This window comes from Tachypleus tridentatus, chromosome 7 (genome assembly GCF_004210375.1).
Source record: "Tachypleus tridentatus isolate NWPU-2018 chromosome 7, ASM421037v1, whole genome shotgun sequence".
Taxonomy (NCBI): domain Eukaryota; kingdom Metazoa; phylum Arthropoda; class Merostomata; order Xiphosura; family Limulidae; genus Tachypleus; species Tachypleus tridentatus.
In genome coordinates, this window is record NC_134831.1 from 181,641,781 (window position 1) to 181,655,361 (window position 13,581).

General features: G+C 37.1%; 1 pseudogene across 1 annotated transcript in view; it reads right to left on the reverse strand.

The window, feature by feature from the left end:
* LOC143257394 (lysyl oxidase homolog 2-like) overlaps window positions 1–13,581 on the reverse strand; it is a 33,228-nt pseudogene that overhangs the window by 18,834 nt on the left and 813 nt on the right. The window lies entirely within an intron of this gene.

The window sequence follows — 13,581 nt, forward strand, 5'->3', positions numbered from 1 at the left end:
TTTTGAGCTTAGCTTCTTTCTAAGGAAAATTAGTAACTCATGACATTATGTCAGTCGGGCGTGGCCCAGTGACTAGTATAGCCTAACTGTGAATTTGAGGATTTTTGGTTCGCTTCCTGTTGTCTCAAAAAACAGCATTGGTTCCGTTTTTTAAGGGCATGCATTGCATTCAGTCCATCTTTTCTTTCTCAACTGCAATTGTGGGTAGTTATGAGATGAGGGGTAAAAGATTGTACGTGGTTATGAAAGGAGAGGGTAACTGATTGTTGATGGTTAAGAAATGAGGGGTAACTGATTTTTATCTCAAACACCGTGTTGTTAGAGAAGTAAGATTCCACCAGATGCATATTAAAAATCACATGTTTTGTTTGAAAATGTTTGAGCATGGTAAAGGATGTCTCTAAGCTGTGTTGTTTTGTTGGAAATAGTTAACGAAGAAGTCCACTTATTTCTCAAAACTACTGAAAAAACCAGTTAATGTAGCAAGAAAACTGAAGTGTCTGAGTGTTGCAAGAAACTTGAACTATCTGGATGTAGCAAGAAAACTGAAGTGTCTGAGTGTTGCAAGAAACTTGAACTATCTGGATGTAGCAAGAAAACTGAAGTGTCTGAGTGTTGCAAGAAACTTGAACTATCTGGATGTAGCAAGAAAACTGAAGTGTCTGAGTGTTGCAAGTAACTTGAACTATCTGGATGTAGCAAGAAAACTGAAGTGTCTGAGTGTTGCAAGAAACTTGAACTATCTGGATGTAGCAAGAAAACTGAAGTGTCTGAGTGTTGCAAGAAATTTGAACTATCTGGATGTAGCAAGAAAACTGAAGTGTCTGAGTGTTGCAAGAAATTTGAACTATCTGGATGTAGCAAGAAAACTGAAGTGTCTGAGTGTTGCAAGAAACTTGAACTATCTGGATGTAGCAAGAAAACTGAAGTGTCTGAGTGTTGCAAGAAACTTGAACTATCTGGATGTAGCAAGAAAACTGAAGTGTCTGAGTGTTGCAAGAAATTTGAACTATCTGGATGTAGCAAGAAAACTGAAGTGTCTGAGTGTTGCAAGAAACTTGAACTATCTGGATGTAGCAAGAAAACTGAAGTGTCTGAGTGTTGCAAGAAATTTGAACTATCTGGATGTAGCAAGAAAACTGATGTGTCTGAGTGTTGCAAGAAATTTGAACTATCTGGATGTAGCAAGAAAACTGAAGTGTCTGAGTGTTGCAAGAAATTTGAACTATCTGGATGTAGCAAGAAAACTGAAGTGTCTGAGTGTTGCAAGAAACTTGAACTATATGGATGTAGCAAGAAAACTGAAGTGTCTGAGTGTTGCAAGAAACTTGAACTATCTGGATGTAGCAAGAAAACTGAAGTGTCTGAGTGTTGCAAGAAACTTGAACTATCTGGATGTAGCAAGAAAACTGAAGTGTCTGAGTGTTGCAAGAAACTTGAACTATCTGGATGTAGCAAGAAAACTGAAGTGTCTGAGTGTTGCAAGAAATTTGAACTATCTGGATGTAGCAAGAAAACTGAAGTGTCTGAGTGTTGCAAGAAATTTGAACTATCTGGATGTAGCAAGAAAACTGAAGTGTCTGAGTGTTGCAAGAAACTTGAACTATCTGGATGTAGCAAGAAAACTGAAGTGTCTGAGTGTTGCAAGAAACTTGAACTATCTGGATGTAGCAAGAAAACTAAAGTGTCTGAGTGTTGCAAGAAACTTGAACTATCTGGATGTAGCAATAAAACTGAAGTGTCTGAGTGTTGCAAGAAACTTGAACTATCTGGATGTAGCAAGAAAACTGAAGTGTCTGAGTGTTGCAAGAAACTTGAACTATCTGGATGTAGCAATAAAACTGAAGTGTCTGAGTGTTGCAAGAAACTTGAACTATCTGGATGTAGCAATAAAACTAAAGTGTCTGAGTGTTGCAAGAAACTTGAACTATCTGGATGTAGCAAGAAAACTGAAGTGTCTGAGTGTTGCAAGAAACTTGAACTATCTGGATGTAGCAATAAAACTGAAGTGTCTGAGTGTTGCAAGAAACTTGAACTATCTGGATGTAGCAATAAAACTAAAGTGTCTGAGTGTTGCAAGAAACTTGAACTATCTGGATGTAGCAAGAAAACTAAAGTGTCTGAGTGTTGCAAGAAACTTGAACTATCTGGATGTAGCAATAAAACTGAAGTGTCTGAGTGTTGCAAGAAACTTGAACTATCTGGATGTAGCAAGAAAACTGAAGTGTCTGAGTGTTGCAAGAAACTTGAACTATCTGGATGTAGCAAGAAAACTGAAGTGTCTGAGTGTTGCAAGAAACTTGAACTATCTGGATGTAGCAAGAAAACTGAAGTGTCTGAGTGTTGCAAGAAACTTGAACTATCTGGATGTAGCAAGAAAACTAAAGTGTCTGAGTGTTGCAAGAAACTTGAACTATCTGGATGTAGCAAGAAAACTGAAGTGTCTGAGTGTTGCAAGAAACTTGAACTATCTGGATGTAGCAAGAAAACTGAAGTGTCTGAGTGTTGCAAGAAACTTGAACTATCTGGATGTAGCAAGAAAACTGAAGTGTCTGAGTGTTGCAAGAAACTTGAACTATCTGGATGTAGCAATAAAACTGAAGTGTCTGAGTGTTGCAAGAAACTTGAACTATCTGGATGTAGCAATAAAACTAAAGTGTCTGAGTGTTGCAAGAAACTTGAACTATCTGGATGTAGCAAGAAAACTGAAGTGTCTGAGTGTTGCAAGAAACTTGAACTATCTGGATGTAGCAATAAAACTGAAGTGTCTGAGTGTTGCAAGAAACTTGAACTATCTGGATGTAGCAAGAAAACTAAAGTGTTTGGATGTACCAGAAAAACACTTCTTGACCAATAAATATTGCAAAATATAAAAAATTTCTGATTAAGAAAAGGTTGAAACAACATAAGTGGATAAAGTGCTAAAGTATGCAGGAAATGTGTTATAAGACAGGTGATAGACACGCCATAAGCACCTTGAATGTCAATCTGTGTTTCTGAGTAGGTGTTACACTTTTTTGTGCCCAACCCACGATCAAGGCCCCACCCTGCAACAGGATACTGATTTGACTCAGCTGTTTTCAGAGCTAATCATGCCCATTTCTTCCTTCATTTTAAAGACTAGGTGTATAGGCAAGTTGGTGTAAAGAGAAAAAATAAGGTGCGTAATAAAAGTGACAGTAAGTGCAATTGTGACATTATTATTCTGTGGATGAAGAAGACTTTCAATGGGGATTTTTGATTATCCGATATTTTACGAATGAGGATCGAAGAACCTTTACTTATGTTCTTTTTTTATTAAATCTTAATTATGTTGTATTGAGAAGTAAGTCAACTCTAATTCTGTAATATTTACTTATACGGCCATAAACATCAAATGCGTTGAAAATAAAAACAGCTACTCGGATCAACACTGATAGACTACGCAGTCTATCTACGTAGATAATGACGGCGTGACCCCCTGGCACAGCGGTAAGTCTACGGATTCGCAACGCTCAAGTCACGGGTTCGATTCCCCTCGGTGGACTCCGCAGATAGCCTGATGTGGCTTTGTTATATGAAAGCACATATATATATATACACACACACTCAGATTTTATAGAACCATTCTAATGTGGGATAACAATTGAAAATTAAACAGAATAGGGGTTCAGATAAGGGCGAAGATGTTGCCAAGGCCATCTATCGATTTTAGTTTGTTTTTGAATTTCGCGCAAAGCTACTCGAGGGCTATCTGCGCTAGCCGTCCCTAATTTAGCAGTGTAAAACTAGAGGGAAGGCAGCTAGTCATCACCACACACCGTCAACTCTTGGGCTACACTTTTACCTACGAATAGTGAGATTGACTGTCACATTATAACGCCCCCACGGCTGAAAGGGCGAGCATGTTTGGAGTGACGGGGATTCGAACCAGCGACCCTCAGATTACGAGTTGAACGCCTTAACACGCTTGGCCATGCCAGGCCTTAGCTTTTAAACGCAAACGCAAACTAACGTGGCAGGGGTTTAGTTTAGAGAGAGAGAAATCAGAAGAGTTCTCTCTCCAACTGGGGTGTTCAGGAACGTTGTGGTTCCTCTTCGTCCCCTTTCGTGAATTGTTATTAGGTTTAGTTTTATTATTTACTTACTAAATAATTTTTGGCTCTTTTTTTGGGGGTGGTGGAGGATGTCACTCTAAATGTTATCTTGGACGAAGGCAAAGGCAGCAACGGAGAGAATGGCCAGGTCCCTTCCCGAAAGGAAGAAGTCAAGCAAATATGAACATGAATTCAATTCAAACGACCCGACTTAGGGTCTGGCAATAAAGTTGCCTGGGCTGGGATCTAAAAATCCAATGCCTAAGTTTTTGCTGTGGGGGGAAACGTGAGTGCCCCGAGAAAACCCACTTTCACAGGACAGGCGCCGAAAGTTTTGCCTATCGTGTGCCTGATATCTGAAAAAAAAAAAAAAAAGGGAATACATATTATTGACATGAATTTATTTCTTTAGATACTTTGTTGTGTAATTTGTGATTCTTGAAATATGCTGTAAGGTGAAATGTATTTTGTTGGTGCACTAGTTAAGTTGTATAGTGATGCCGTTAGTTTGTTTCTATTTTCTGCTTTTAGATAATATTTGTGTGACATTTCTGTTAGTCTATTTCTTAGTGTTGGTAAATTGCTAATTTGATGTATATAATTTACTGGCGTGAATGACGGTAGACTGAATGCAGATCTTAGTACTCTGTTCTGTTGAACTTGGATTTTCTAGAGTGTGTTATTTGACATATTGTATGTTACTTGACATCCGTACTCTATTAGTGGACGGATGTAAGCCTTGTATATTTGGATAATGGTGTTTGGTGAACATTTCGATTGTCTACTGGTTAGAGTCATTAGGTGTGAAATCCTTTTTCCAATTGATGAGTGTATATTGTTTACATGTTTTTTTCCATGTTAGTTTTGTGTCGAAAGTGATGCCAAGGAATGTGATGTTTTTGCTCATGTTAATGGTTGTATTTCCGAGAGATAATTTTATTTTTTCTAGATTTTTCCTTTGCTTTTTTAATTTCCTGTAGAAGGTAATTGTTTGTGTTTTGGTTGGATTTAATACAACTCTCCACTTGTTGCTCCATGTTGAGACGTTGTTTAGTGATTCTTGTACGCGAGACATGGCCATCACTGGGTTTCTGGAGGTGCTCCAGATAGGGATGTTGTCTGCGTATTGTGAATTATGCGTGTATGTTAGATTTGGGAAAGGTATGTCACTGACGAAAATTATGTATAGAAGTGGAGAGAGGACTGATCCTTGGGGCACTCCTGCGGTTATATTAAATGATTTAGATATAGTTTTATTGACTTTTACTTGTGCTGTTCTATCTGTTAAGAAATTTGAAATCCATTTAACTATCGTGGGATTTATTTGCAGGTGTTTTAGTTTGTATTTGATGGCATTGTGCCATACGCTGTCGAATGCTTTTTTGACATCTAGGAATACCCGATGGTTACCTGATTGTTGTTGAAAGCTTTATAGATTGATTCGGTGAGTCGTGTGAGGTGATCTGTTGTTTGCCTATTTTTCCTGGAGGCATTTTGAGATTCTGGTAGGATGTTATTCGATTCGCAAAAATGGAGGAGACGGTTGGAGATAATTCTCTCCATCAGTTTGCCAAGGCAGCTTAACAGACTGATGGGACGGAAATTATCTGGATTGGTTCTGTTGGTTTGTTTCTTTGAGATCGTGGTTATGATGGCTTTTTTCCAAGTGTCATGGTAATATCAAGTCGCTAGTGAAATGTTCATGATGTTTGTGAGGTGTTGTAACAGGAGAGTAGAGCTATTTTTCAGAATAATGTTTGGTATTTGGTCATGTCCGGGGGAAGTATTCTTCAAGTTCTTGATATTAATTTTTAGTTCGGTTATGGTTATTTTTCTATTGATTGAACTTGAGTATGCTTCTAGTGTCTCGCCAGGGAATCGTGGTGAGAATGAAGCTTGGTTTGTATTTATGAACTATGTATCGAATAGCAACGGGTACCATCTGCCTACGTACCCGTCGGATGCTTTCTTTCAAAGGGCTTCTTCGACGAGGTCGATTCCCCGGGAGGAGACTTCGACCGCCGTCTAGGGTTGACCGCCTTAGCTTTTAGAGTTGTTTCACATTTTTATACCACCATTTGTGTTTTATTTCTGGGGGAACCGTTTTCAAGTTTGTTGGTTGTTTTTGTGAGGTCTTTAGAACATAATATAAGTCCTTGTTTGAACTGATTTTGTTTCTTTGAAATAATATTAAACCAAGTATACATTCTCAATCACTTCTCTTTCTCTTTTTATTTCAAGGATACCTTGACACTCACTGCCTTCCACCTACGTTCATGGGCGTCTGCAGAATTCTCTTCAGGGGTGGAGTACAGAGTTTAAATCAACATAATGCGCGCACGCACACACACACACACACATATATATATACTGAATGAATAAATAAAGAAATGTATTTCTCATTTTCTAAGGAGCAAGTACCACATTATACCTTGTGGACACCCATGCTTACTACGTTGAGGGCCCGGTATGACCAGGTGGATTAAGGCATTCGACTCGTCATTTGAGGGTTCCAGGTTCGAATCCCCGTCACACCAAACATGCTCGCCTCTTCAACCGTGAGGACGTTTTACTGTGACGGTCAATCCCACCCACCGCCAACTCTTGGGCTACTCTTTTACCAACGAATAGTGGGATTGACCGTCACATAAATATTGCCCCCACGGCTGAAAGGATGAAAATGTTTGGTGTGATGGGATCTGAACCGGCCACCCTCGGACTACGAGTCGAATGCCTTAACCTTCAGGCCATGCCGGGGCCTAATTTCTTATAATACTATCTATTATAATAGTTTTGTATGCAACTTATATTTTCAAAGTGTTTTAAACATGCTGAATTATACACGTAGGCTTAACAAAGTAGACTGGGCTTCTATCGCTGAGTTTGCCTGCTATTAAGTTTAACGTTTCTCCAGAAACCCGCTACGTATACGAATATTCATCCAAAATAAAATGTTCATCTTAAAAAAAAACAGATAACAAAGAGGATACTTCGATTAAACCATTTTAATCACAAACTTTCAGAGCCAGAGCCTGTATTAGGAAAACCAGAATACTGGCTACAACCAGTTTATTTCATTTACGCGTATGCTTTAACTTAGTAACGACAGTCACCAGTAAGAACTGGCCAACAACACAGTCCACCTTTGGTTCGCTTTGACTTATACAATGACATGTAGTAACATATTGACTATATCAGATCATCCCATAAGTAATGTCCGAAAATTTAATAGGAAAGTGCATCATCATTTCTGTCTTTGTGGAAGACTTTAATAATTAAAATTTGTAGTAGGACGTGTTATAAAAATGTTCAAACAAATAAAAGAAACTAACCCAACTCCACTTTTTCAGATCATTAATCAAATAGACTCTTATGAAGATGAAAGTGTCTGAGGAGCACGTTAGACATATGATGCTTTATGAGTTTAAAAAAGGCAATAGTGCAGCAGAAACTACACGAAACATTCAAGGTGTTTATGGTGTGGAGTCTCTCAATGAAAGAAAATGTCGAGGCTCAGATCAGGTGACTACAGTTTAAGTGATGCGTCACGTTCAGGTCGTCCTATTGTGTTTAATTATGACTTACTGCTGGCTGCACTTGATGAAGATTGTGCTGTAACAATTGAATAACTAGCACAGAAGCTTAATTCAACCCATTCAACAGTTCACCGACATCTGAAACAGCTTGAAAAGGTGTCAAAACTTGGAAAATAGGTCCTCCATAATTTGACAGAAGCCAATCTTAGAGCAAGAGTGGACATTTGCACTTCTCTGCACTCTTGTGAACGTAACTCACCTTTTTTGAACAGGCTAGTAAATGGAGATGAAAAAATGGATATTTTATAAGAATGTTAAGCACTGCAGACAATGGCACAGTGCAGATGAACTGGCTAAAGAATAAGCAAAAATGGACTTCCATCCTAGGAAAGTCTTGTTAAGCGTTTGGTGGGATATTGTTGGTGTGATCCACTTTAAGTTGCTGCCATTAAATGTAACGATTACATCAGACTTCTATTGTCAACAGTTTGAGTGCTTGAATGTTGCATTGAAAGAAAAGAGACCTGCTTTGATCAGTCGTAAAGGTGTTGTGTTACACCAGGATAATGAAAAAATCACATCTACAAAGATTGAAGAACTAGACTAGGAAAAACTTCCACATCCTCCTTATTCTCCAGACTTTGCTCCATCTGATTATCATCTATTCCGAAGTTTGCAGAATTATCTTGATGGAAAAGAGCTTGGAACACATGAAGATATCAAAACTACCCTCTTCACATTTTTTTCCTCCAAACCCCAAGAATTTTATAGGAGTGGCATTCAGAAGCTTGTGAATCATTGGCAGGAAGTAATTAATAATAATAATGGAACATACGTTATTGATTAAATAACATTAAAAGCGTTTGAAATCCTTTCTCTTTTTACGAACCTAAAATTGGACATTACTTGAGAGATGACCTGATACAAAGCAAAGCTTAACTTAAATATCAAATGGGATCTGGCATGGCTCGACTCTTAATCTCCGGGTGGCATAACCGCTTGTTCTTTCAGCAGCAGGGCGTTATAATGTTACGGTCAATTCCACTATTCTTTGGTAACGAGTAACCTAAAATCTGACAATAATTGATGTCGCTAGCTACCTTTCCTTAACTCTTTAGTTTCAAAATTAGGGACGACTATTGCAGATAATCGTCTGATGACCTTCATTGAAATTTAACAAAGGAACACTTCAAGTTCAGATGTAGCACACCTTAAATGACTGTATAATGGTAAAAGTTAAACATTTATTTACATCTTAAATCCTAAGAGACTAATATGAAGTTCTGAAAACACCAAATTTGTTAACATAAGATCTCATCTATGTGTGAATGTCTAAGATAACGCTCGTACAATCAATCTTTCAGGTTAGCAGATAATAGTACTGTTTGTACTCGTGTATCGTTTGGAACGGACATGTTAGGATTATCGCTGCGCCACTAAAGAATCTTGCGTTAGCCTGTAGGTAAATAACACAGCAACAATATTAGAAATGTTTCCTCACCATATGGCCTAAAGTATCAATAAATCTCTGACAAGAGAGAGGAGGTGATAAACCAACATTACCAAGGTTAAGTACATCTACAGTCATGTGACCTTGTGATGTGCATGCCACCAGGGCATAAATATTGACTGTGTTTGATTTTTACTTTTTTATTATTTTGATATAATAAAAAACGGAAAGTAGTGAGATCTAATGAGCAGTGTTTCTTAAGTACATACAAATTGATTCGTAGTATCATTTCGTTTTTGTTTATAATTAAGCCCAAAGCTACACAATGGGCTATCTGTACTGTTTTCACAAAGGGTGTTGAAACTCAATTTTTAGCTTTTAGAGTCCAGAGGTTTACTGTTAAGTCGCTAAGATGTTGATGGTGGGGAAATCTAATTTAGAATGACAGGGGTATTCTAGCTACAATTACTCACCCTCAAAAACAAGAGAGAATCATCAACAGCCACTGCTGTAATTAGATCTCAAATCGGCCAAGAGGTGTAGCTATCAGTTAAAAGTTTGTACTTTAAAAAAACCAAAAAAACTCAGAGCCATTCTATTAGCCGTTTTTCCGTGGCTAAAATTATCAACTTGTCGTGAAGTTAATATGCTAGTTAATCTACACATTACTGTAGCTTAAAAGAAACTTGACAATGAATGTGAAATACAGTAAAATCTGTCTAAGGCGTAATCGCACGGGACCGAGTAAAATTCCCGGCTTAGACAGTAAACATGTATTTCTTTAATTATATATATATTTTTGAGTGGAACATTATACTTGCTTGGCTCAAGGGAAGTAAGACGTTTGTGAATTATTATACTGTTTATGCTATATTTATTAGAATAAGAATAAAATAGACATTCAAAATATACATAGATACACAAAAGCTTAATAAAATTTATTTAAAGAAAGTGTCCAATTTTAACTGCTTTTTTTTTTAATGGGCTTTCTCATGCGGTTAAAAGAGAACATCAATTCTACAACCTTTTCATGAAGTTCATTTTCTCCCTTCATTTGTGCATACAATTTGATAGTGTTAATAAAACTTAACACTTGCGATGAAGTATGAATTTCTATTTCCTCACTATCTTTACTATTTTGTTCATCTTCTGAATCTCTCACACTGTCACCATCTTACGATTCTATTATAGACTTTAAATCAGTTTCATCAGTTTCTATTAAAACATTCTTGTCAACGTTCACAAAACTTTCCACGTTCACTGAATCATCTGTATCAATCTTCTCAATCAGAGGTTGGATTTCATAAGAATCGTCACAACAAATAACTTCTCCACAATCTTCGACATTATCAAGAAATCCACAATTTTAAAAGCACTACCCATTCATCTTTTACACATTTGATTGAATGACTTAAAGTGCAATTGCATCTAACACATCAATTTTCATGGTCATTTTAGATGCTCTCTTACAGTCGTCCATGTTTACAATAATATGCTGAAGCATCAGTTTTCTGTATTTCAATTTTATATATTGTATAATTCCATTATCTAGTGGCTGTAGAACTGAAGTTGTACATGAAGGTAGAAAAACTAAACGAACATTTGAAAGTTTAACTTTTGGTTGACAAGTTGCATTATCTAGAAAAAGTAGAATATTCCCATTTTCTTGTTCCATTCTTTTGTTTAATTTATTCAAAAATTCCTTGGAAGTTGATTCTTCCTCAAATTTTTGAAACAACGCGAATTTTCACTTTTATCTATTACCCATAGTTTCTCTAGTTTTCCATCACCAAATGTGACCAAAAGTACAGTCAATCGCTCTTTCGAATAGCGACCTCTGGAATAATGACGGTAGAAAAAGAACAGAATATATTTAACCAATACCAACTGTAGCAAAATGTCCGAGAATGTGTTAATATTTAAACAAATTATTAAATAAACAATAATTTATTAATATTTAAAGAGATTATTAATTAAATAAGAAATCAATATTTAATCAAAACATTTTCCACCTTACTCAGGATCTAATCTACTTGTTGATAGATGAGGTAGGTGTTTGTTTGTTTGTTTGTTTTGGAATTTCGCACAAAGCTACTCGAGGGCTATCTGTGCTAGCCGTCCCTAATTTAGCAGTGTAAGACCAGAGGGAAGGCAGCTAGTTATCACCACCCACCGCCAACTCTTGGGCTACTCTTTTACCAACGAAAAGTGGGATTGACCGTCACATTATAACGCCTCCTCGCCTTGGAGGGCGAGCATGTTTGGCGCGACTCGGGCGCGAACCCGTGACCCTCAAATTACGAAGCGCACGCCTTAACGCGCTAGGCCATGCCAGGCCCAATGAGGTAGGTGAAAGATAGTTTTCCGTCTATGTTACGCAGGTTCCGACATATAGAGGGCCTTTTATAAGAGATATCTGAAGATAATGCTGCAAAATGTTGATATTTCCGGCTTATACAGGTTTTACTGTATATATATATTTTAAAACCTGCACGTGCGAAAGCTTTAGAATTAAATCATTTTCACAGATGAAGATTAAAACGTAAGAATGCAAATATATAAATTGTTTTATTGTTTACTAGATGGTATGACGGAATTGACACTTTTTTGAGTATTGGACAACAATATGTATGTGAAGTTAATAATTTATATTTCTATTGTAATACCTCGTGCAACGAAGAACGTGTTATATCGCACGTAGTGCTAATGATATGACGTTTCTTGTTACAAATATGGGTTGAACGTAGGCTTAGAATTATAGGCTATTGAACTAATAGCACAAGTATTAAACCGGCACTAAAAACAATACAACATTAAAAACATAGCGGATTTTGCTATAAGCAATTTCATTGTTTCTTTTTTTAAGAAAACGTGAACAAAACTGTATATATTTGAAGTCATTTTACCCGTCATTACCTAATAAACACAAAATTTGTCACATTTTATTCATGATAAATATGTTTAAATACCTAATTAGGCACTCGACTCGGTAGGTCGAGGGCTAGAATTTCATCACCGAACCTTCTCGCCGCTTTAGGTGTCAGGCGTTTTGATGTTACGGTCAATCTCATTATTCATTAGCAAAAAGATTAACTCAACAGTTGGCAGTGTGCAATGTTGGCTAGTTCTTTTCTCCAGTCTATCACTGCTAAATTATGGATGGCTAGAGCAGATATCTCTCGTGTAGCTTTGAGCGAAATTCAACAAACAAACAAACAAGTAAAAGTGTCTACTGGCAACATATTCGCGTTAGAGTCTTGTAAAACAAGTCTCGAACTTAGTTCTAAAGAGAAACTTCACTGACTTTATTATGGAAATGGTATATCGGGATAACTTGACAAAAAGTAAGTGAGAAACGGACTGTTCTTGTGCTAATTTCCCTTTTGGTCACTTCAACTGCTTTAAAATAAAGCGTAGGTTTGAAATAAACGAAATCTAAATTTTGATTTCCTAGAAATACAGGAGGAAGATTGTTTGTTTGTTTGTTTGTTTTGAATTTTACACAAAGCTACTCGAGGACTCTCTGTGCTAGCCGTCTCTAATTTAGCAGCTAGTCATCACCACCCACCGCCAACTTTTGGGCTACTCTTTTACCAACGAATAGCGGAATTAACCGTGACATTATAACGCCTCCACGGCTGAAAGGGCGAGCATGTTTGGTATGACCGAGATTCGAACATGCGACCCTCAGATTAGGAGTCGAACGCCTTAACACACTTGGCCATGCTGGGCCCAGGAGGAAGAATAAGATAATTAGTTAGATATTCATGACTATTGTAGACAGGTTAATTCTTGTGAGAAATAACATCATTACATCAACTTGAAAGTACACGTTGAACACTTATGAATCACACGTGCCCTTCGTAGTTCTTAAGCCTTTTAACATTAATACAATGTCATTCTACAGCATTACATGATTGGTTAGTGCATAATAACGTGAATATTAAACATCTGTATAACTAACTGGTCCATTCTTCTTGTAGTAATGTTATAACATTAGATGTTCAGTGTTCATTCGTTCGCGTACATGTGTTACGATAAGTTAGGTGTTTGTTTTACCACCCCGTTCTTTCGGTCCCTTTGATGAATTGGCAGAAAGATCCAGGAGTTAAAACTCTGAAATTTTGGGCGTTCGATTATCCCCCCTCCTCTTGATATTATTTTTTTACCATATTACAATTGAGATTTAAAATAAAGGTCTTCTTGAAATAAAACTGAAACTCCCGTCTGTGTTGTTTCATTCTTATTTCCTCAAAAGATTTGATGTCACCTGCTGGTACAGCGATAAATCTACGGATTTACAACGCTAAAATTAGGAGTTCGATTCCCCTCGGTGGACTCAGAAGATAACCCGATGTGGATTTGCTATTAAAAAACACACACACAAAAGATTCAAAATGATTACCTTTGGATCTTTTTCAGTGGAGTATTCAACTACGCCACCTGCTGGAAGCTTTCACTGTTACAATTTTGGTAAACAAAACAAAAAATAGTGTTAAGTAACTAAAATTGATTACTG